The following is a 22,631-nucleotide window of genomic DNA, read 5'->3' as shown; positions in this document are numbered from 1 at the left end:
TATAATACTGCTTTTCTCTTCATTCTTTTCTTCATTCCCCCATCCCATTCTCTCTTTTTGAAATTTCTTCTTCCAATTTTACAGTACTTATTGTACAGTTTGAATTTTATTTACTCTTTAAACTTCTCACACTTGGGGGGCAATACATTGCTTATACCTGTATATCTGGTTTATTTCCCTTTTGAATATGGCCTTAAGTTGTATCCAGTTACCTATAAAAATCTTCAGTCTACCATTCTTCATGGTTGAGTAGTACTTCATTGTATAATGATATCACATTATTCTTTATCCAATCCTTGGTTGATGGGCATTTGGATCTAGATCCAAAGATCCAAGCTCTAGCTGTTACAGTTGCACTGCTATAAATGTGCATGGACACATATCGCTGTGGTACGATGATTTTAACTCTTCTAGGAAGATAATCAGAAGGGGAATAGCTGAGTCAAATAGGACATTCACTTGGACCTAGTTTTTGAGGAATCTCCACTCTGATTTCCACAGGCGTTGCACCAGTCTGCACTCACAGCAGCAGTGGAGAAGTGTCCCTTTCCCCCACAGCTCCTCCAGCAGTTGCTATTGGTAGATTTCTTAAGAATAGCCATTTTTTTTCCTGGATGTGATGGAATCTCAGTGTTGTTTTAATTTGCATATCTCAAATGACCAGTGATGTTGAACATATTTGCATATATTTATTTGATATTGTGTTTAATCTGAGAAGTGTGTATTCATCTCAGATGCCCATTTTTGGATTAAGTCTTTAAATTTAGGAGGACTGATTTTTTTTGTTGTTGTTGTTCTTTATAGATTCTTAATAGTAAATATTTGTCTGCGGAACATCCAGCAAACATTTTTTCCCACAATGTGTGTAGTTTCTTCACTCTGTTAGTGGTTTCTCTTCCTGTGCAAAAGCTTTTTTCATAAGATGAGATCCCAGTTGATGATTCCTTGTGATAGTTCCTGTGCAATTGGGGTTTTATTCACAAAGTCTGCCTACAATTTTGTCTATTATATCTTCCAGAAGATTTAATGTTTCTGTCTTAATATTTAGAACTTTGATCCATTTTAAATTTAGTTTAGTGCCTGGTGGAAGATATGGGCCCTATTTTAATTTTCAACATGTCCAGAGCCAGTTTTTACAGCACAATTAATTAAAAATGCTATCTTTGATCCAACGCAGAGACAAGGCCCAACATATGCGGAAGCCAGCCTGGGGCCCACTGGATCCTGATTGGACCCAGAGCCCAGGCCCGGCATGTAAGTGAGACGGCCCGGGGGCGGTGGATCCTCATTCAACCCAGAGGGCGGGCCAAGCATAGAACCCTTCAAGACAACTACCTGCAAAGAGGCTAGAGGCAAGACCCATCCAGCTGATTCAGGAACAGAACATCTTGCCAGAGTGGCACACAGGGTTCACCTCCAAGGGCTGCAGCAGGAAGAAGTGGAGCACAGCAGTCAAACCCAAGCGACACCCACCTGGAGGAATCTGAACTTCATCCATCTGGATCTGATGCTAAGGTAATAATTCTATCTAAGCTCTACACCAAAGAACAGAAGACACTGGTATACAACATGATGAAGAAAAGGAGCAACATGCAGTCTCAGGCCCCAAGTCCACCCAGAAAAAATGAAGAAGACACTAGCATAGAAGAAATTGGAAATCACACACTTGAAATCTCTGAAATAAGAGCATTGGAAGTAAAGAAACAACTGCAGAAAGGTATAGAGGAAATCAAATCAGAAATAATTTCTGAAGTTAAAAAAAAATGATAAGTATAATGAAAGATGTACTAAGTGCTTCTAAAGAAGACACTGTTTAAAAAATACATCAGACTATAAAAATGATGGAATCCTTGAATAAGCAATATAAGAAAGAAGTAGAATGCATGAAGCAGATTCGAAGTGATATACAGGAAATTAAAACCTCAATCACAAGCTGGCAAAACTGTTGAATGAAAGTGAAAACACACATTCAGACGTTAAAGACACCATTTCAACTAGTGAAAAAGTAAGAAAGGATCTCTTAAAAACAACTAGGATGAAGAAAAAAATAATTCAATACCTGCAAGATGATGCAAAGATGAACAATGTGAGACTAACAGGCATCAATGAGAAGGAAGGAGTCAATACAACTGATATAAAAAGAATATGGGCAGAAATTATAGGAGAAAACTTCCCAAATATGGGGAAACGCTCTGATATTCAGCTAAACAAAGCATATAGAACTCCAAATAACATCAACCCAATTAAAAACACACCAACACATATAATAGTAAAGATCCCAGAAATTCAGCAAAGGAACAGTATACTAAAAGACACTAAAGAGAAGAAACAGATCACATTTAAAGGAAAACCCATCAGAATAACAGCAGATTTCTCTTCACAAACCATCAAGTCAAGAAGAGCATGGAACAAAGTAATACGAGTCTTTCAAGAAAACAAATTCCAACCCAGACTGATACATCCTGCAAAACTCTCTTACAAGTATAATGGAGAAGTGAAATACTTCCATGACAAAGAACAACTGAAGAATTTCATGACGACAAAGCCAAGCCTACACAGACTACTAAATGATGTTCCCAAGAGGGAGCAAAATGATCACAACTCCATGAATGACAATGGAAAGAACCCACCAAATAAGGCAAACAATTTTACACAGGAGAATGAGAGGTATGCAAAAGTAGTCTTTCAGTTATTCTTTTGTGTACAGCAGCAAAATATTTCCACCAGCACACTCCATAAATGGACTTCTCCTGCACCCTATGGCTCATGATTCCACTTGGGTCTACAGGGCAGATTTCAAGGAAATAACAGTAGCTCAGTCCCACAAGTGACAACTGGCCACCAGTAAGTGTCATGAACATTATCCATGTCCATGACACACAAAAACTTTGTGCAATATCCGATCCGAAACTGTTGGAAGTGCTGGTCATTTATTTGCCATTCCAGTATCTCTCTTATGTTTTACTCTTATTACTTTTTTACAATCATGAAAACTTTTTCTTAGTTCAATTGTATTGAAATATTTAACTTTTAATTAATTAGTATTTAATTTTCTGAATATTGCTTAATCTTAATTTTTGTTTTAAGATTTATACTATATCATTGACTTAGAATTTATTTAAAGGACATGGTATGATATATTCTTCTAGTGTTAGGAAATTTAAAAAGTATATTTCCATTTCCTGTTGACTTTATATTACTTTTTCTCTGTCTTTTAAACATATATATATATACACACACACACACACACATATATATATATATATGAAAAATTAAATGTACAACCTGACATAAGATTGATACTATCTCATAGAAATATTTGAAGACCATTTTTTCCACCCATCATTTCATAGAGAAAAAAATAACAATGAGACAGCTTCAAACCAAATTGGTAGGACAGTTTCAATAATTAACACATTGCATACATACTTCCTAGTGATTAATTGCTGTACAAGATGCAGACATGATATCCTATTTACAAGCTCTATTAGAACAAATCCCTCTATTCATTAAGAGAATGCAACTATATATCGATCCTAACCATTTTGAATATGCAGATACAAAATGGGCATTCATATGTATCCCCTTTTTTGTTTAGTTCCGTTATTTGAATATTATAGGTGTGTTAACTCAGCAAAATATTCTAAAAGAGTCCAGTAGTCCATAAAAGTATTGGATATTCTGCTGGACTGGCAATGTCAGAAATTGTTAACCTGAGTCCCCACAGCGCAACATAACAGCATGGCTTTACTTCTTATGCTTCGTTTTTATACATTTCTGCGGGATGGTTAAGACCAAGACAAAGCAAGACCTATGCAACAAGAGTTGTAGCTTTTGGGTCTGATAAGGTCATAGAAATCCCCTCAGGATTTTTCCTGAGATCCTGTACCTCAGATTGTAGAACCTTTGTCAGTGTCAGCCATGTGGATGAGTTATGGCCATTGCTTGGCCCATGTGCTTTCTGTGAAAGCGTAAGAGAATGTTTTCTCTCCAGGTGACTTTCCTTAGGCACACTCCACATCATCAATCACTTTTTACTTAGGCCCCCTATAATCTCCTTGGTCAGAAAATTTGGGACACTACCAAGTTGCAGTACAAGTTCTCATATGTCTTGAGTCTTAATTGACTTTGGAAGGCTAGAGCGAAAATGTTGGCTTTCCTTGCGGCCCTCCTTTTTCTCTAATTTTGGTCTGGAAACTTAGGTTGTTAACCACCCAGAAGACAAGCTTACTGTTTTTACCATACAACCTATGCTGTTAAACTTAACCTCACTATCTGTCAGAATATCAAAGCATAACAAGAAACAGGTATTTCTCATCAAGAATTGATATGTTGAACTTTGATGAAAACACATTTAAAAATTAGAATATATTTTAAAAATAGGCATAAAGAATTATATAATTCTTATGTTTACATGTAAGTCCAAAAATCTAACCATAAATACAAACTTGAAGCAGAACAGTCCCACAACATTCCGTTTTCTGTCTCCTGCCTTCATTCACCACCTCCTTCTTTTTGAACAATCATCTACCCGAGAGACAGCACAGCAGCAACTGGCATGTCATGACAAGCAGCCCATATTCAGAAGACCAGAATGATAGGCACTCCAAGCATGAACCTACTATTACAAATTGCCGTCTTCAGTACAGTTGCTAAGTTCACAGGTGTCAGTATCTATGTTTAGTCAGGGTGAGAATCTTTCCAATTAACTGCTAGATTCAAAAATATTCTGAAGATTCTCAGGATCATTGCCTTGCTCATCTTCTGCATATAAATGTATGGCTTGTCACTAGCACGTTTTCTAGCTCTTCTCCTTTCCCTCTCTTAATGAGTTAGTCCTCGAGTTCTTGCTTTCCTTTTACTTGTATTATACCTTTCTATTTGTATTTCTTCTTTTGAATTCTTATACTAGGGACACCATATGATATTTACACATGTGTGTCTGGTTTATTTCACTTATCAATATATCATCAACAGCATCCACTTCATTATAAAGGCTTTGAGTTTATCATTCTTTATAGCTGAGTAATACTCCATTGTATAAAAATACCACATCTTTTTCATCCATTCCTCAGATGATGGGTATCCTAGTTGTTGCCAAGATTTGGCTATCACAAATGGTGCTGCTATAAACATAGGCACACATACATCACCATGATACGATGTTTTCAGATCCTCCAGGAAAATTCCCAGTAGAGGAATAGCTGGTTTAAATGGGATTTCCAGTCCAACTTTTCTAAGGAGTCTCCACACTGATTTCCATAATGGTTGCAACAGTCCACATTCCCACCAGCAGTGGAGAAGGGTTCCTTTTTCCCCACAGCCTCTCCAACATTTGTTGTAGATTGATTTCTTTATGATAGCCATTCTTTCTGGGGTGAGATGATATCTCAATGTTATTTTAACTTGCATTTCACGGATGGTTAGTGATGTGAAACATTTTTTCATATATATATTCACGTCTTTAATTTCATCCTCTGAGAACTGTGTGTTCATCTCAGATGCCCATTTCTGGACTGGGTCTTTAAATTTTGGAGCCCTAGTGTTCTTTAGTTCTTTATAAATTCTAGAAAGCAGAACTTTGTCTGAGTACTTATTTGTCATGATTTTCTCCAAATTTGTGGGTTGTTTTTTCACTTTGTTGGTAATTTCTTTTGACGTGCAAAAACTTCTCAGTAAGAGCAGGTCCCAGTTGTTAATTCTTTCAAGTGTTTCCTGTGCAATTTGATTTTTCTTCATGAACTCTTTGCCTACCCCTATGTCTTCAAGAGTTCCTCCTACTTTCTCTTCCAGCAGATTTAGTGTCTCTATTTTAATGTTTAAATTTTTAATCCATTCTGACATCAGCTTAGTGCAGGGTGATAGACCTGTGTCAAATTTTAGTTTTCGGCTTGTAGAGAGCCAGTTTTTCCAACACCATTTGTTAAAGAGGCTATCTTTCTTCCAGTGAGTATGTTTGACCCCTTTGCATTAAATCTGTACAGCTTTTCAGGAGTAAAGCCATCTTCACAATTTTGCTTCTTCCTATCCAAGAGCAGGGAATATCTTTCCATTTTCTGAAATCGTCTACGATCTCTTTTTAAAGAGTACTGTAATTTTCCTTGAAAAGATCTTTGACTTCTTTACTTAGATGAATTCCAAGATGTTTCATTTTTCTCGGTGCTACTGTAAAAGGTATTGCTTCTATAATTTCCCTCTCAGTGTGTTTGTTATCTGTGTAAAGGAATGCTATTGACTTTTCACTATTGACTTTATAACCTGCTATGCCACTGAATTTCTGCATTAATTCTAAAGCTTCTTGGTGGAGTTTAATGGGTATTCCAAGTAAAGCATCATGTCATCTGCAAATTATGATAATTTAACTTCTTCTTTACCTATTTTTAGTCCTTTTATTTCTTTCTCTTGTCTAATGGCTCTAGCTAATGATTCCAGAACTATATTGAATAGGAGTGGTGATAGAGGGCATCCTTGTCTTGTATGAGATCTAAGATCAAAAGATTTCAGGTTTTCCCCATTTAGAATTATGTTAGCCATTGGGTTTTCATAAATGACTTTTACCAGATTGAAGTAGAGGCCCTCTATTTCAATTTTCTGCAGGACTTTGAACATGAATGAGTGTTGGTCTTTGTCAAAAGCCTTTTCTGCATCAATGAGATGATCATGTGGTTTTTAGTTTTCACTCTATTGATATAATGTATTACATTGATAGATTTTCAAATATTGAACCATCCTTGCATCCCTGGGATGAATCCTACCTGGTCATGGTGTATGATCTTCTTGATGATTTGCTGTATTCTATTTGCTAGGATGTTATTGAGGATTTTTGCGTCTATGTCCATGAGGGAGATAGGCCTGTAGTTCTCTTTCTTAGTTGCGTCTCTCCCAGGTTTTGGTATCAGTATCATACTTGCCTCCAGGAATGATTTTGGGAGGATTGTTTCCTTTTCAATTTCTTTGAAGCGTTTGAGGAGTATAGGGACTATATTTTCTGTAAATTTCTTGTAGAATTCAGCTGTGAATCTATCTGGACATGGACTTTTCTTTGTTGACAGGCTCTTTATTACATTCCATATTTCAATGGCTGTTATTGCACTATTGAGAATGGTTATATCTTGTCGATTCAGTTGTGGTAATTTGTACCTTTCTAGGAATCTGTCCATTCCTTCTGTGTCTTCTAGTGTGTGAGAGTAAAGATTCTCAAAGTAGCTATTGATAATCTTCTGAATTTCCACTGGGTCTGTGGTAATTATACCCTTTTCATTCCTTATTGCTTGTATTTGCATTTTTTCTTTCCTCTTTTAGATGAAGGTAGCTAAGGGCTTATCGATTTTATTTAATTTTTCAAAGAACTATTTTTTTGCTTTGTTAACTCTTTGATTTGTTTTCTTCTTCTCAATTGAATTAATTTCTGCTCTATTCTTTATGATTTCTTGCCTTATTTGGTCTCTGGGTTTGGTTTGCTCTTCCTTCCTAGTTTTTAAAGTTGCAGCATCAGGGTGTTTATTTGTTCGCATTCTGTTTTCCTAATGTGTGAGTTCACAGCTATGAATTTCCCTGAGAACTGCTTTCATTGCATGTGATATATTCCAATAAGTTGTGCTTGAATTTACATTTAATTATACATATTGTTGAACTTTGTGTTTAATTTCATGGGTGACCCATTGGTTTCTAAGTAGGGTGTCCTTTAATTTCCATGTATTTAGGGATTTTTTCTAGTTTCTTTTGTCACTTATTTCCAGTTTCATTGCACTGTGGTCAGATAGTATGCATGGGATAATTTCTGTTTTCTTGCATATACTTAATCAGGTAATTATGTATTATGTAATCATACATAACAGTATGTGGTCGAGTTTAGAAAATGATCCATGTGCAGCTGAGAAAAATGTATATTCAGCTGTGTTTGGGTGGAACACTCTGTATATGTCCACCAAGTCCATTTGTTTCAAGCTCTGGTTGAGTTCTGTTATTTCTTTGATAATTTTTTGTCTGGATGACTTATCTTTTTGGGATAAGGGAATGTTAAAGTATCCTGTTAAGATTGTGGTACTGGATATTAAATTTTTCATGTCCATTAAGATTTGCTTTATATGGTTGGGTGCTCCCATGTTTGGTGCATACATATTTATGAGTGTTTCCACTTCCTCTTGAATTTTTCCCCTAACCAGTATATAGTGGCCTTCTTTATTTCACTTTGATCATTGTTGGTTTGAAGTTGAGACTGTCTGAGAATAGGATTGCTACCCCTGCTTTTTTCTGAGGTGCTGCGGCATGTAATATTTTGTTCCATCCTTTGACTTTCAGCCTATGAATGTCTTTATGAGTTAAATGTGTTTCTTGTATACAGCATATTGTTGTTTTTTGTTTCCTAATCCACTGTGCCAGTCTATTTCTCTTAATTGGTGAATTGAGTCCATTTACATTGATGGTTATAAATGATATTTTTTTGACTTACTACTGACATGTTATTTACCTGTTGTTGTTTACTCCCACTTCTCCTGTGTTTAATTGTTTGCCTTATTGAGTTGATTGCTTCTGATCTCATTTGTGGAGTTCTGATTATTTGGTCCCTCTCCAGAACATTTTTCAGGAGCCTGTGTAGTGTTAGCTTTGTCATCATGAAATTTTTAGTTGTTCTTTTCCATGAGAGTATTTTACTTCTTCATTAAACTTGAAAGAGAGTTTTGCAGGGTATAGTAGTCTGAGCTGGAATTTGTTTTCATAGAGGACTTGAAGTACTCTGCTCCATGCTCTTCTTGCCTTCATGTTTTGTGAAGAGAAGACAGCTGTGATTCTGATGGGTTTTCCTTTGAATGTGATCTGCTTCTTTTCTCTAGTGGGTTTCAGTATATTATTCTTGTGCTGAGTTTCTGGGATCTTGACTATTATATGTCTTGGTGTATTTTTAATTGGGTTGAGGTTACTTGGCGTTCTGTATGCTTTGGTTACCTGAATGTCAAATTGTTTCCTCATATTTGGGAAGTTTTCTGCTATTACTTCTTCCCATATTTTTTTAATGTCATTGGTATTGACTCCTTCTTTCTCATTGATGCGTATTAGTCTCACATTGTTCATCTTTGCATCATCTTGCAGGTGATGGATTATTTTTTCCTGCATCCTAGTTGTTTTTAAGAGATCCTTTCTTACCTTTTCTCTAGCTGCACCAGCATCTTCAGGTTCTGAAACTCTGTCCTCACTTTCACTTAAATGGTTTTGCAAGATTGTGATTGAGATTTTAATTTCCTCTATATCTCTTTGTCTCTGCTTTGTGTGATCTATTTCTTTCCTGTATTGCTCATTCAAGGAATCTGTCATTTTTTCCAATCTCCTCTATTTTTTTATCAATGTCTTCTTTAGAAGCAGTTATTCTTTTATTGCAGTGTCTTTTTCAGATTGAGTTTCCTCCCTGTGTTTCTGTAGTTCATTCTTTACTTCAGATGCTATGTTTTCAGAGAATTCTTTTCTTCTTTCAGAAAATTCCACCCTGAGTTCCTCTATGCTTTTCTGCTGCTGCTTATTTACTATTGACACTATTAATTCATATGTTTGAGTGGAACTAGTGTCCTCTGCACTTGTTCTGGGTGAGCATTGGGTTTCCTCCATCTGTTTCTGCATTTAATTCTTTACTGTAGATGTTATTAATTCAGGGATTTCTTTTTTCATTTCCAATCTGAGTTCCTCTATACCTTTCTGCAGCCATTTCTTTATTTCAGAAGCTGTTGATACATTGATTTCAGCTGTGTGAATCACACTTTGTTCTGTGTTAGTGTCCTCTGCACTTGTTATGTGTGGCCTGGGTTCTGAGATTGCATTTTGTTCCTTCTCACTGGCATTTTGTGTAGCACTGTCTTCTGACCTTTATTGTAGCGCTTTGGTGCAGTTATAATCTTAGCACCTACTAAAATGCAGATTTTCAAAGTTTGGATTTATCCAGCTGTTCCTGGCTTGGGTCTGGCTGCTGTGCTCAGCTCCTTCCTGCTGCCACCCTTGGGAGTGAAACTGTTGTGCCCCTCTGGCAGGATATTCTACTCCTGGACTAGCTGGGTGGTTCTGTCCCCTACTCTCTCTGCAGTGATTGCAGTTGAAGGGTTTCACCTCAGGCCTGTATGCCAGGCCTGTGCTGAGTGTGTAAGGGACAAGGTAGAGTAGGTTGGAGAGGCAACTCTCCCACATACTCACCAGGCCTGGGCTACGACTGGATTTGTGGGTCACCAGAACGCGACAGAAATTTTCACTGGGCGGGCAGGGTTGGAGGGGTGCTGCCCAGTGGTGGGGGGTGTCCTAACGGGGTGGAATAGCATCTCATCCTTGCTGCGTCTGGGCTTGGACCAGCAAGTCCTGCCGGCGCAGGGTAGCCAGAAGCTCTCCTACACACTCACCCAGCCTGGGATAGGACTGGATCTGGGGGTTCCTGGAAGCAGCAGAAATTCTTACTAGGTGGGCAGGGTGGGAGGGTGCTGCGGAATGTTTTGGGGCGTCCCAAGGGGATGGAAGAGGGTCTCACCCACGCTGCACCTGGGCTGGGACCAGCAGGTCCTGCTAGTGCAGGGTAGCTGGAAGCTCTCCCACACCTGAAGACCTTTTAAATAAGAGTTCATCTAATATTTTTATATAGTCCTACATAACTTTCATTTTGAGAGCTGTTTATTGTTCATCCATGAGCATACTTCAACTTCTCTTGCCTTTTGAATTATGCTCATTTTAATTTCCTATATGCTACGTCTGGAGGTATTAGAATATTTCAAATTTGTAGTTTTCAAAGGTATGTTTGCTCATTCTTTTTTCTTTCTCTCAGTCCTTTAATTTGTCTAGTTTCTTACACACTTTTTTTTTTCTTTCTTTCTAATGTGGAATAAGATGCTATTTAATTTTGTTCTTCCATAGTGAATAATTTTATGTACATCCTTTAATGATTTTTTTTCTTTACTCTAAGTTTTGGACAATTTCATTTTTGTGTATCTTGGTATGATTTTATTCAAATTTCTTGTGCAAAAGGTTCATTTTCCTTGAAATGTGGTGTTATAAGTTCAAGTAAATTCAGAAATTTTGAATCTTTAAATATTTATTGCCTACTCCTTTCTACTTGGAGAATTCTAATTATATGAATATAAGTTTCTTGATTTTGACACAGAGTGAACTATTATATGACTGATCTGTGATTTCTTTCTTCTTCATTTTTATATTGGACAGTTTTTATTGTTATATTCATTTAAGTTTGTAAATAATTTATGTACAGTGTGCAATCTATTAATCTCTTGAGATGTATTCATTTCAGAAATATTTCTCTAAAAATCATTGTTCTACATTTTATATCTTTCACATTTCAATATTCATCTACAATTTTTAATATGATATGTAATTATAGATTTTCAATAAAGTTAATTTAAAAAAGTGCTGTCTTTCTTCCAGTCAGTGTATGTGTTTGGCACCGTTGTCAAATATTAAAGTGGCTGAGTATGTTTGGAGGTGTTTTTGTATCTTTTAATCTGTCCCAATGATCTTTGGGTCTGTGTTTTGTTCAATACCAAACTGTTTTATCACAATAGCTTTATAATGTAATTTCGTATCACAATTGTGATGCTCCTTGCCTTACCTATGTTGGCCAGAATTGACTTTGCTATTCTAAGTCTCTTCTGGTTCCAAATGAATTTTAGGATTGTTTTCCTTAATTCTGTGAGATAATGTTATTGGAATTTTGATAGGAATTGGAGTAAAACATCTAACATTTTTATTATATTAGTTCTTCTTCTCCAACAGCAAAGGTCATCTTTCTATTTTCTGGTATCCACTTCAACCTTGTTTTTCGGTGTACTATAGTTTTCAATGTAGAAATTTTTCTTTTACTTCCTTTGTTACATTGATTCCTAGGCATTTCATTTTCTTGGATGCTATTGTGAAAGTTATTGTTTTCCTAATTTCTCTCTTACTTTGTTATTGAGGAAGACTATTGATTTTTTTATTTTATTTTTTATATTTTTTTGCAAAACTGGGGATTGTACTCAGACCCTTGCCCTTGCCAGGGAAGCACTTATTCCACTGAGCCATCTCCCCGGCCCCAGACTATTGATTTTCGAATGTTGACTGTGTTCTGTTATGTTACTGAATTTGTTTATTAAATCTAGCAGGTTTTCAGTGAAGTTTTTGGGGTCTTCTATATAGAATATCATATCATTTTAAAATAATGATAATTTAACTTCTTCCTTCCCTATTACTATTTGTTTATTTCTTTCTCTTGTATAATTCCTGAGGCCAAATTTTCCAGACCTATGTTTTATAACAGTAAAGACAGTGGCCATCATTGTCCTGTTCCTGAATTTGATAGAAAGCTTTTAGTTTTTTGTTCATTTAGTATGATGTTGGCCATTGATTTGTCATAGATTGCTCTTTATCAGATTGAGATAAAGACCACTAATTCCAATTTTCTGTAAGGTTTTTATCATGAATGCATGCTTTCTCAAATGCATCTAGTGAAATGATCATATCAATTTTCATCCTTGGCTCTGTTAATATGATGTATAATATTTATTAATTAATGGATGATGAAGCATTCCTGCTTCCTAGGGAAAAAATCACACTTGGTGATTGTGTTTAAACTTCTTGATGATTTGCTGCATTCTGATTGCTAGTATTTATTGGGGATTTTTGTGTCTATGTTCCTTAGGGAGATTGGTTATAGGGAGAGTTCTCTTTTCACTTGGGTCTTTTTCTGGTTTTAGTATCAGGGTTATGCTTGCTTCCAAGAATTAATTAGGGAGCATTGTTTCCCTTTCAATTTCATTAAAATACTTGAGAAGGAGTAATGTTAGATCTTCTCTAAATTTCTTGTAGAATTCAGCTGTGAACAGTCAGACCACAAGCTTTTCTTTTTTGGTAGGTTTTTAATTTTATCTTCAATTTCACTGATACTGTTTTATTCAGGATTTTTATTATCTTCTTGATTCACCTTTGGTAATTCATGGTATCTAGGAATCAGTTCATTTATTCTACATTTTCTATCTTATTATAATACAAGTTTTTGAAAAACATATAGCTCTGGATCCAGCCCAAGCCTGGAGAGTAAGTGAGACCTTCAGCCATGCTCTCAGGACCCCTCTGAACCCCTCCAGAATCTCCAAGCCCCAGCCTGTGAGTAAGAACTTCCATCACGATCTCAGGACCCCTCCATATGCAGCCCAAACCCAGGCCTGGCTTGTGTGTGGGAGAGCTTTCACACTCCTCTTTGCCTGCTGGATTCCTCCAGACTCACCCCAGGCCCAACATGTAAGTCCTTCTGCACTGCTCTCCAGACTCCTCCAAACCCAACCCAGGACTGGCATACTGGAATGGTGTGAAACTCTGCAGCTGAAGTCCGAGCAGATAGGCTAAGGGCCAGAACCACCCAGCTAATCCAGGAGCAAAACATCTGGTCAGAGGAGAACAGCAGGTTCACTTCCACAGGCTGCAGCAGGAAGAAGCTGAGCACAGCAGCCAGACCCAAAGCTAGGCACAACAGAATGAATTCAAACTTTGTAGATCTGCACCCAGTAAGCTGAGACACTTTGCTAGAGCCAGATCTATAAGGGCATCCTCCCTTTTTCTCTCTTGCTTGAGAGAGAGGGCAAAAAGTAACTGGACTGAGCTAGTCTGCCTGGAAAACATCAGGGACATGAAGGGGAGGTGATCAGACAGAACTTCAAGGAACTAACTTAATTATAAATTCCCAATTTAATATTTGCTTAGCTACACAAACATAATGATTGCTCTTACTATCTAAAGTACAAAGCCATTAGTTACAAAAGTTTGTCAATTACTAAATATCATTACCCATTATTAGTGGTCCTTAATGTAGTTCTGTAAATACAAAACTATAACCGCCTTAATCATATAATCTCTCTTGGGTAAGAATTTCAGTAGGTGCTAAGGTTATAACTGCACCAAAGCACTACACCAAAGGTCAGAGGACAGTACTATACAAAAGGACAAAGACAAGGAGCAAAATACAATCTCAGGCCCCAAGCCACCCAAAACAAATGCAGAAGACACTAGCACAAAAGAAATTGGGAATAACACAGCTGAAATGTTTGAATTAATAGCATCTGAAGTAAAGAAACAACTGCAGCAAACTCAGATCAGAAATAACATCTGAAATAAAAAAGAAATCTCTGAATTAATAGCATCTGAAGTAAAGAATCAAATACAGAAACATATAGAGGAAATCAGATCAGAAATAATCTCTGAAGTAAAAAAGAAAGGATAACTATAATGAAAGAATTAATAACTGCTTCTCAAGAAGAAACTGATAAAAAATTAGAGGAGAATACAAAAACAATGGAATCCTTGAGTGCGCGATATAGGAAAGATATAGATCGCATAAAACAGAGTTAAAGAGATATAGAGGAACTTAAAATCTCAGTCACAACCTTGCAAAACTGATCAAGTGAAAGTGAAGACAGAGTTTCAGATCTTGAAGATGCCATCGCAGTTAGTGAAAAAGTAAGAAAATATCTGTTAAAAACAACTAAGATGCAGAAAAAATAATTCATCACCTGCAAGATGACGCAAAGATGAACACCGTGAGACTAATAAGCATGAATGAGAAAGGAGTCAATACAAATGATATAAAAAGAATATGGGAGAAGCAATAGCAGAAAACTTCCCAAATATGAGGGAACAATCTGACATTCAGTAACCAAAGCATACAGAACTCCAAATAACATCAACCCAATTAAAAATACACGGAGACATATAATAGACAAGATCCCAGAAATCCAGCACAAGAACAATGTACCGAAAGCTGCTAGACAAAAAAACCAGATCACACTTAAAGGAAAACCCATCAGAATAATGACAGACTTCTCTTCACAAACCATGAAGGCAAGAAGAGCATGTGGCAGAGTACTTCAAGTCCTCTGTGAAAATGAATTCCAACCCTGAAGTACATATAGATGATTTATCTACTGGATCTGCTGGGTCTGTTGTGGTCTCACCCTTTTCATTTCTAATTATGGGGATTTAAGTCTTTTCTTTCTTTTTTAATAAGGTTGGATAGGGTTTTTTAATTTATTTAATCTTTCAAAGAACCAGCTCTGATTCACTTATTCTTTGTATTGTATTTTAGTCCTCAACATGTTGATCACTGCTCTGATCTCTATTACTTCCGTCCTTGTATGAATTTTTGGCTTAGACTGCTCTTCTTTTTCTATAAGTTTAACATTCATCATTAAGTTATTTATTTGCAATGGCCTATTTTCCATTGAATGGGTATTCACCGCTATAAATCTCCCATTTAGGACTGCTTTCATTGTGTCCTATACATTCCTGTATTATCACTATCATTTAATTGTAGAAATTGTTAAATTTCTTCATTAATTTCATCTGCAACCCACTGATTGTTCAGGAGGGTACTATTTAATTTTCACATGTTTAATGAAGTTCCTGTGATTTCTTCTGCCACTTATTTCCAATTTCATTACGCTATGGTCTGATAATATGTATGGAATAATTTCCATTCCCTTGCATTTACTTAAGCATGTTCTATGAGCTAGAATGTGGTCTGTTTTGGAGAATATCCTGTGTGCAACTGGGAAGAATATGTGTTCCAGTGTTGTGAGGTGAAACATTCTGCAGACATCTACTAAATTCATTGGTTCAAAAGTTTGGTTGAGTTCTAGTATTTTATTGCTGATATTTTGTCTAGCTTATCTGTCTTATTGTGGCAGTAAGGTATTGAGATCCCCAAATACAATTTTATTTGTGTTTATTTGGTTTTTAATGCCCATTAATTTTTGTTTTATATATTTTGGTGCACTTTGGTTTGTTGCATATATATTGATGATTGCTACCTCTTCTTCTTGGAGTGTTCCTTTTACAGGAATATAGTGACCTTCTTTATTAATCAATCTTGGCTTGAAATTCACTTTATCTGCTAATAGCATAGCTACCCTTGCTTTTTTCTGTGTTTATGTCACATGAACTCTTATTTTTCATCCTCTTTCAGCCTGTGAATTTCCTTTTTAATTAAAAGTGTTTCTTGTATGCAACATATTATTATATCTCATTTTGTGATTTAGTCTGACATTCTTTGTCTTTTGATTGGTGAATTGAGACCATTAACATTGATAATTACAACTGATATATATTGACTTATCCTTGTCACTTTATTTTCCTGTTGTTGGAGCCCTTCTTGTTTTACTCATTCCCTATGTTTAACTATTTGTCTTGCCTGGTGGATTCCTTCTGTTGGGATTCATGAAGTTGTAGACCTTGTTGTCTTTTTCTATAATGTCCATCAAAACATTTGGAGTGCTTATTTGGTGATCACAAATTTCCTCAAAAGTCCTTTGTCATGGAAGAATCTTATTTCTTCACAAGTTTTGAGAGACTTTTGAGGGTTACATTGATTAGAGCTGAAGTTTGCTTTCAGAGGTTAAAATTTTAATGGATTAGGAAAACATAGAAAAGTGGAAGAGGACCTCTGACAATGGGCAAAGAGACACCTCATTGGTGGTGGTGTTCTTATATCAGTCAGGGGCAGAACAGATGACAGTCCTTTGTTCATCCTAGCTTGATGCCTGGGTTGATAGCCAAAGCTGTTTCATAACTAGGGTACATAAAATACCAATAAATCAGTAATAAAAATATTAAAAATAATAACAATTTTTAAAAGAAATATGGAAGAGGAAGAGATTAGAAGTAAAGTTGGAAGATAAATGGGGTGTCATGCTAACTTTGGGAAACTGGTGAAGAAGACTGAAGGGAAAGAGGTAAGGAAAGGCTAAAAAGAACAGAATGGAACAGCAATCACAAAAAGGCTAGAATCCACACCCACTCATATAAAAACAAGATCAATGAAGGAGAGAAAAACAAAAATAATACCACAATAGCATAAAATAAACAAGACAGGGGAAAAAAGGAAGGGAAAAAGTCAGCTTTCAGAAATGCTCTGCTGTCACTGGTAAACATCATATGCAGACAGAGTCCCCGTCCATGTTGATTCATCCCAGCAAACCAGAAGTAGCTTTTTGGTGGGGTAGTGGATAATCTCAGTGAACCTGCACTTTCTGACCTAGACCAGACTCATTCAACTTGCAGACATCAGTGTACCTTCTGCCAGCCTGAGCCCAGCTATGAGCCACTGTATGAAGCCAGCAGCAGCTTTTCTTAGAGTTCTGAGTTCAACTGGCTCCTCCACAAGATGGCTCCCAGCTAGTTGCTCTCTGAAATGGATCTCTAAGCCATCAGCACTCACTGCCAGGTCATGCGGTCCTTAATGCCCACTGCCCCTCTCAATCACTGACTCTCTCTGTGGAGGCCTCTAGAATCCCCAGTATGCACCATGTGTCCACAGGTTTGAACCACTGCTCCTGAGCAGTATTACTGACTTCGGTAGAAGGTGCTGCTGGCTCTCTGCTTCTTCATTGAAGTTTCTTTTTTCACTGTCTCCATGGGCTTCAATTAGCACTTCAGTTCCTTCCTGGATCCCAGAGACTCACACCCTCCTTCTTTTCTTCTTCACATTGCTATACTGCACCAGCTGGATGGGGACTCTCAAGCTTTTTCTGTTGTTTGCCATTCTGCCTTCTTGGTCCTGCCATAGGCCACTAACTCCTTTGTGCTGCATCTTAATGTCTGCTTTCCTTAGACAGCATGGTGGCCTTTGTCCTCTGCCTCATAGGGATGCTAAGATCTATAGTCCCACTAACCAAATTCAGAGACAAAACTCTGATCAAATTATTGGCTGCACTGAGAACAAATGGCTGGGAGCCTGAGCTCATCAAATTGTCCACCTGGAATAAAAACAAATTTCCAATTGAACCAAAAGCAGATAAGAAATACAGTTTTAAATCTTACCTGAGTCAGGGAGCAGAGCTTCATTGTCCCACTTTGCAACCTCATGTGTCCTATCCCACAGTTGCTCACAAGTGACCAGCCGAAATAAGCCAGGGTGCCCTGCCACCAAGGAATGGCCAACAAGGCATGGAGGTGTAGAGCTCCTTAAATGAGGGTCTCCCTTGGGGAGGTAATATCATGGGGTGTCCTCCATATGTAGTAGCAGATGACAGCAAGCAAAGTCCCCACAGAAGAAACCAAGTGCAAAGGAACTTTTATTGCAAGCTCATGAATTACTGATGCCCTGATTCAGTTGTTGAAACCTGCCTGAACTTTGCTTTTAGTATATATATTTTTCAGGTTTCCATAGTAACCACATTATCTCATTTTCAGGAATTTTTCAAGAATGTTTACGTTTCCCAGACACTGTTTGCCATCTACCTGTCATGAGGCAGTGTGGTTTAATGTTTGCCCTGTTCCCCAAGTTGTTCTATTTGTTCCTATTTTATGACCCTGATTTTCTCTAAGAGAGTTTGTGGTTAGCTGCATGGGATGGAGTGAAGGAGGAGTTTATTGATAGTTTAAGCAAACTTAAGCAACCCCCCTTTAAAGTGGAGTCTCTTTTGCCCAGTCACTATTAGCTCTGTTTATTTTGGTGTTGTGTGTAAAGAGCTAAAGTCCTGGAAAGGTGAACCCCCAAGGGCAAGGTGTCCAGCATTGAGCCCTGGTTCATGTTTCAGTGGAAACTTCCTCCTGTTCTGCATATTTTTCTTCACATTTCAGCAAGAGTGACTGTATTTTCTTTCAGCACATATTTTCAGTACACAATGACCAGATTCCCTATGTGAAGTTGGTGGTGTGTAAAGCACATCTTCATTTTTCCACCCCCTTTCCCCCTCCGCCCTCATCTTACATCATTTGATCCCTTCCCATTTGATACAGATCTCCCTCCCTAGTTCCTATTGTTTATCTTTTATTTCACTCTGTATTTACACTTTGGGGTTCCCACCTGAAAGAAACCATGCGATATGCAAGTGTCTGGTTTATTTCCATTGATACGCTTCCTGGGGGGCCTGTGCTTGAATCTGCTAGCTCCTCTGAAGGCTCCCACTAATTGCTACCTGCCTATCATTTGCTCCCTTCAGGCTTCAGCACTCCTCAGCTTCTCAGTGCTGCAATGTGCAAAATTTTTTAAATGCTGAAATGTTGAGGAAAAATGTTGCCTACAATTTCACCTCTCAAACACTGGTTACTTTCTTTATTAATGTAGTTTCTTTATAGATGCTTATCAAAGCACTATTCCATTCACTTTGTAGCTTTACAACTTGCTTTTCATCACACAAAACATACTGTGAACAATTTACCATGTATCAAGTTAGTTTTGTTTTCCTCAACAATAGGATTTTAACAGCTGCAGTGCATTATTCAGTATGTATAGACTGTTATTTATTTCACCACTTCCTTATTATAAAACACATATTATTAAGTACATGTCAGTCATATTTATGTATATAAGTGCACACAACCAAGATTATGAGTTTTGAATATATTTTAAAAAGTGAAGGCAGGCCAAATAGCTCAGCATATTAAAGCACCCACAAGCAGAGGTAAGGGCTGGGGGCTTGATCCCTGGGCCTGTCGTGCTGGCCCTGCCCCTGGGCCCGCTGAGCTGGCAATTGAGACTGGGTGTGGTGGTGCACACCTGTAATCCCAGCCCTTGGAGGGCGTAAACAGGCAGATCACTATGAGTCTGATCTAGTAATGAGACCCTGAACACCTTGTAGACCCTTCCCTAAAATATAAAAATAAAGTGAAGTTGCCATACAAAAGGGAATGTGAAGTTTTAAATTTTTCCCTCCTAAAATATCTGGTTAAATTTATACTTATGTGTCAACAAACATGAGTCATACTTCTTTTAATCATTTACTAATTTGAAAGGTTAAAAACTTAAATTATGCTTTTAAATATGTACATTAGTGAGTAATGTAAAATTGAACACTCTTTCTAGAGTTACCTTGTACTTTTCCATTTTTGCTTATTATACTTTTTGTTCATCTTTTTTATTTATAAACTGTCTCTATATGTTAACATATACATCAGCTTTTCTTCATATATGCTGTAATTATATTTTCCAGGTTATTTGTTTACCTTTTAGTCAGGTTTGTGGTGTTTTGACAATGAAAGTTTCAAAATTTAAAAAAAGTATACTATTTCCTTTATCATTTATACTTCAGCTTCATAAAAGTTTTTCTATCCTTTCATAAATACTATTTTGTTAGTTTTTTATACTATTTATTCATTTAAATTGAACATTTCAATTCACTTGGTCTTTATTGTGTTAAAAGCCAGGAGATTTATTTATTTTATTTTTTTATAGAGGATACAAAAATAATAAACATTAGAAACAACACAAATTTTCAAAAATAATATGATAGGTATTAACAATGATTGCTATATTGCACACACCCTCTTCAATGTAGTTAGTTGCTCAGATTACAGATATAAGCATATAAAATTGGTCAAAGTAAAAATTTCAAGCATTAACCGCTACTTTCAAAAAACTGACAGAAATTAGTAGCACAATCACCTTAGCTATCCTGTGTATATACATACATGATATTTCCCCTTTCTTTTTTTCCTATCTTTCCTCCTTTCCCTCAGCCCAGTTGTTTATTCATTATGTTTAGTTTCTTTTCTTTTTACTGTATCTATTGTACCTTTTGGATTTTATTTGCTATTTTAGGTTCTTACACTAGGGAGACAATATGGTGTTTACACATGTGGGTGTGATTTATTTCACTTATGAGTCTAGCCTCCAGTTGCATCCATTTACCTATAAAAGCCTCAAGTTTATCTTTCTTTATAGTTGAGTAATACTCAATTTTATAAAAATACCACATTTTTTATCCATTCCTCAGTTGAAACGCATTTGAGTTGTTTCCAAGATTCATTTAAGACAAATTGTACTGCTATAAATGTTAGTGTACATATTTCACTGTGGTATGATGTTTTCAGTTCTTCTGGAAAAATACCCAGAAGGGAAATAGCTGGGTTGAATGGGACTGCTAAACTTCACTTTTTATTTTGTCTCCACATTAATTTCCAATTCTATCAGTCTACACTCCCATCAATAGTGGAGAAGGGTTCTTTTTTCCCCACACCCCCTCCAGCACTTGTTTTTAGTTGATTTCTTTGTGATAGCCATTCTTTCTGGGATGAGATGAAATTTCAGTGTTGTTAGTTTGCATTTCTCAAATAGCCAGTGCTGTTGCATTCTGTTTTAGTTTGCATCTCTCAAATGGCCAGTGCTATTGAACATTGTTTGATACATTTATTTGTTACTTGTATTTCTTCGTCTAAGAAATATGTATTCATCTGAGATGCCAATTTTTGGAGTGGGTCTTTGAATTTAGGGACCTGATATTTTGTTTAGTTCTATATATATTCTATATAGAAGTCCTTTTTACTAAGGGATAGTTGGCTATAACTGTTTCCCAATTCATGGGTTTTGTTTTCACTCTATTGGTGATTTCTTTTCATATGCAGAAACTTCTCAATAAGAAGAGATCCCAGTTATTGATTCTTTAAAATATTTCTTGTGCAGTTTGATTTTTGTTCATGAACTCTCTGCCTATCCCTATGTCTTTAAGATTTCTACCTACTTTCTCTTCTAGTAGATTTAGTGTTTCTTTTTTAATGTTTAGATCTTTAATTCATTTTGACTTTAGTTTAGTGCATGGTGATAGGCCTGGATCTAGTTTTAGTTTTCAACATATGGGAAGCCACTTGCTATAGTATGATTTGTTAAAGAGGCTATCTTTTTTTCAGTAAGCGTGTTGGGCCCCTGTGTCAAAAATAAGGGGCTGAGTGTGTTTATAATTGTGTCTACATCTTCTAATCTGTTTCTTTGATTGTCAAGTCTATTTTTATGCCAGTACCATGCTGATTTTATCACAGTAGCTTTGTGGTACTTTTACAAGTCAGGAATTGTAATGCCTCCTGCCTTGCCATTATTGGACAGAATTCCCTTTGTTATTCTAGGTCTTTTCTGGTATTTTGATAGGGATTGAATTAAACCTGTATAACAATTTTGTGAGGATGGTCATTTTCACAATGTTGATTCTTCCTTTCCAGGAGCAAGAAATATCTTTCAATTTTCTAAAATCCTCTTCAATCTCTTTCTTCAGAGTATTGTAATTTTCATTCTGTAGATCTTGTACTTCCTTTGTTATATTAATTCCTACACATTTTACTGTTTTGGATGCTACTGTGAAGGGTGTTGTTTCTCTGATTTCTCTCTCAGTGAGTTTGTTGTTTGTGTAGAGGAATGCTATTGATATTTGCATGTTGACTTTGTATCCTGTTACACTATTAAATTTGTTGATTAGTTCTAAGAGTCTCTTGATGGAATTATTTTGGTCTTCAGTGTAGAGTATCATATCATCTTCAAATAATAAAAATTTAATGTCTTCCTTTCCAATTCTTGTAATCTGAATAACTAGCTTGAATACAGTAACAAACAATATACTAAGTATTGTTACTCTCATACCTTGTTTTTAAATTTTTGTATCATTATTTGTATGGATTTTTCCCTTTAAAATAAAAATGAAATCATGTACAAATGATTTGGGGTAGGAAGGCTGGCAAGATAGTTCAACAGACTAAGTCCTGCTTAGACAAGCACCGGGGCCAGAGTATGATCCCTGACACCATATGTCATGCCAGCCTCACCTCTGGATGGGCTGAACCAGCAACTGTGTCCCAGAACTGAGGAAGCTGAAAATGGGAGGATCACTATGACTTCGACCTGCATAGTGAGACTCTGA

General features: G+C 36.5%; 1 protein-coding gene and 1 non-coding gene across 2 annotated transcripts in view; one reads left to right on the top strand and one right to left on the bottom strand.

Annotated features, from left to right (window-relative positions):
- The window catches only part of Rassf6 (Ras association domain family member 6), a 77,454-nt gene extending 59,420 nt beyond the window's left edge, over positions 1–18,034 (bottom strand). The window contains exon 1 of the mRNA XM_023705998.1: positions 17,827–18,034. The gene's annotated coding sequence lies outside the window, so the exon portion shown is untranslated. The remainder of the gene's footprint in view (positions 1–17,826) is intronic.
- Positions 16,446–16,589, top strand: LOC111813883. Its single transcript, XR_002819011.1, has one exon. It is a non-coding gene; the product is annotated as a small nucleolar RNA SNORA48 (small nucleolar RNA).
- Positions 18,035–22,631: the final 4,597 nt, after the last annotated feature.

The sequence above is a fragment of the Octodon degus genome, unplaced genomic scaffold, assembly GCF_000260255.1.
Source record: "Octodon degus isolate 3935 unplaced genomic scaffold, OctDeg1.0 scaffold00235, whole genome shotgun sequence".
In the NCBI taxonomy this organism is placed as follows: Eukaryota; Metazoa; Chordata; class Mammalia; order Rodentia; family Octodontidae; genus Octodon; species Octodon degus.
The sequence above is the reverse complement of the archived record's forward strand: the minus strand, read 5'-3'. Positions and strand labels throughout refer to the sequence as shown.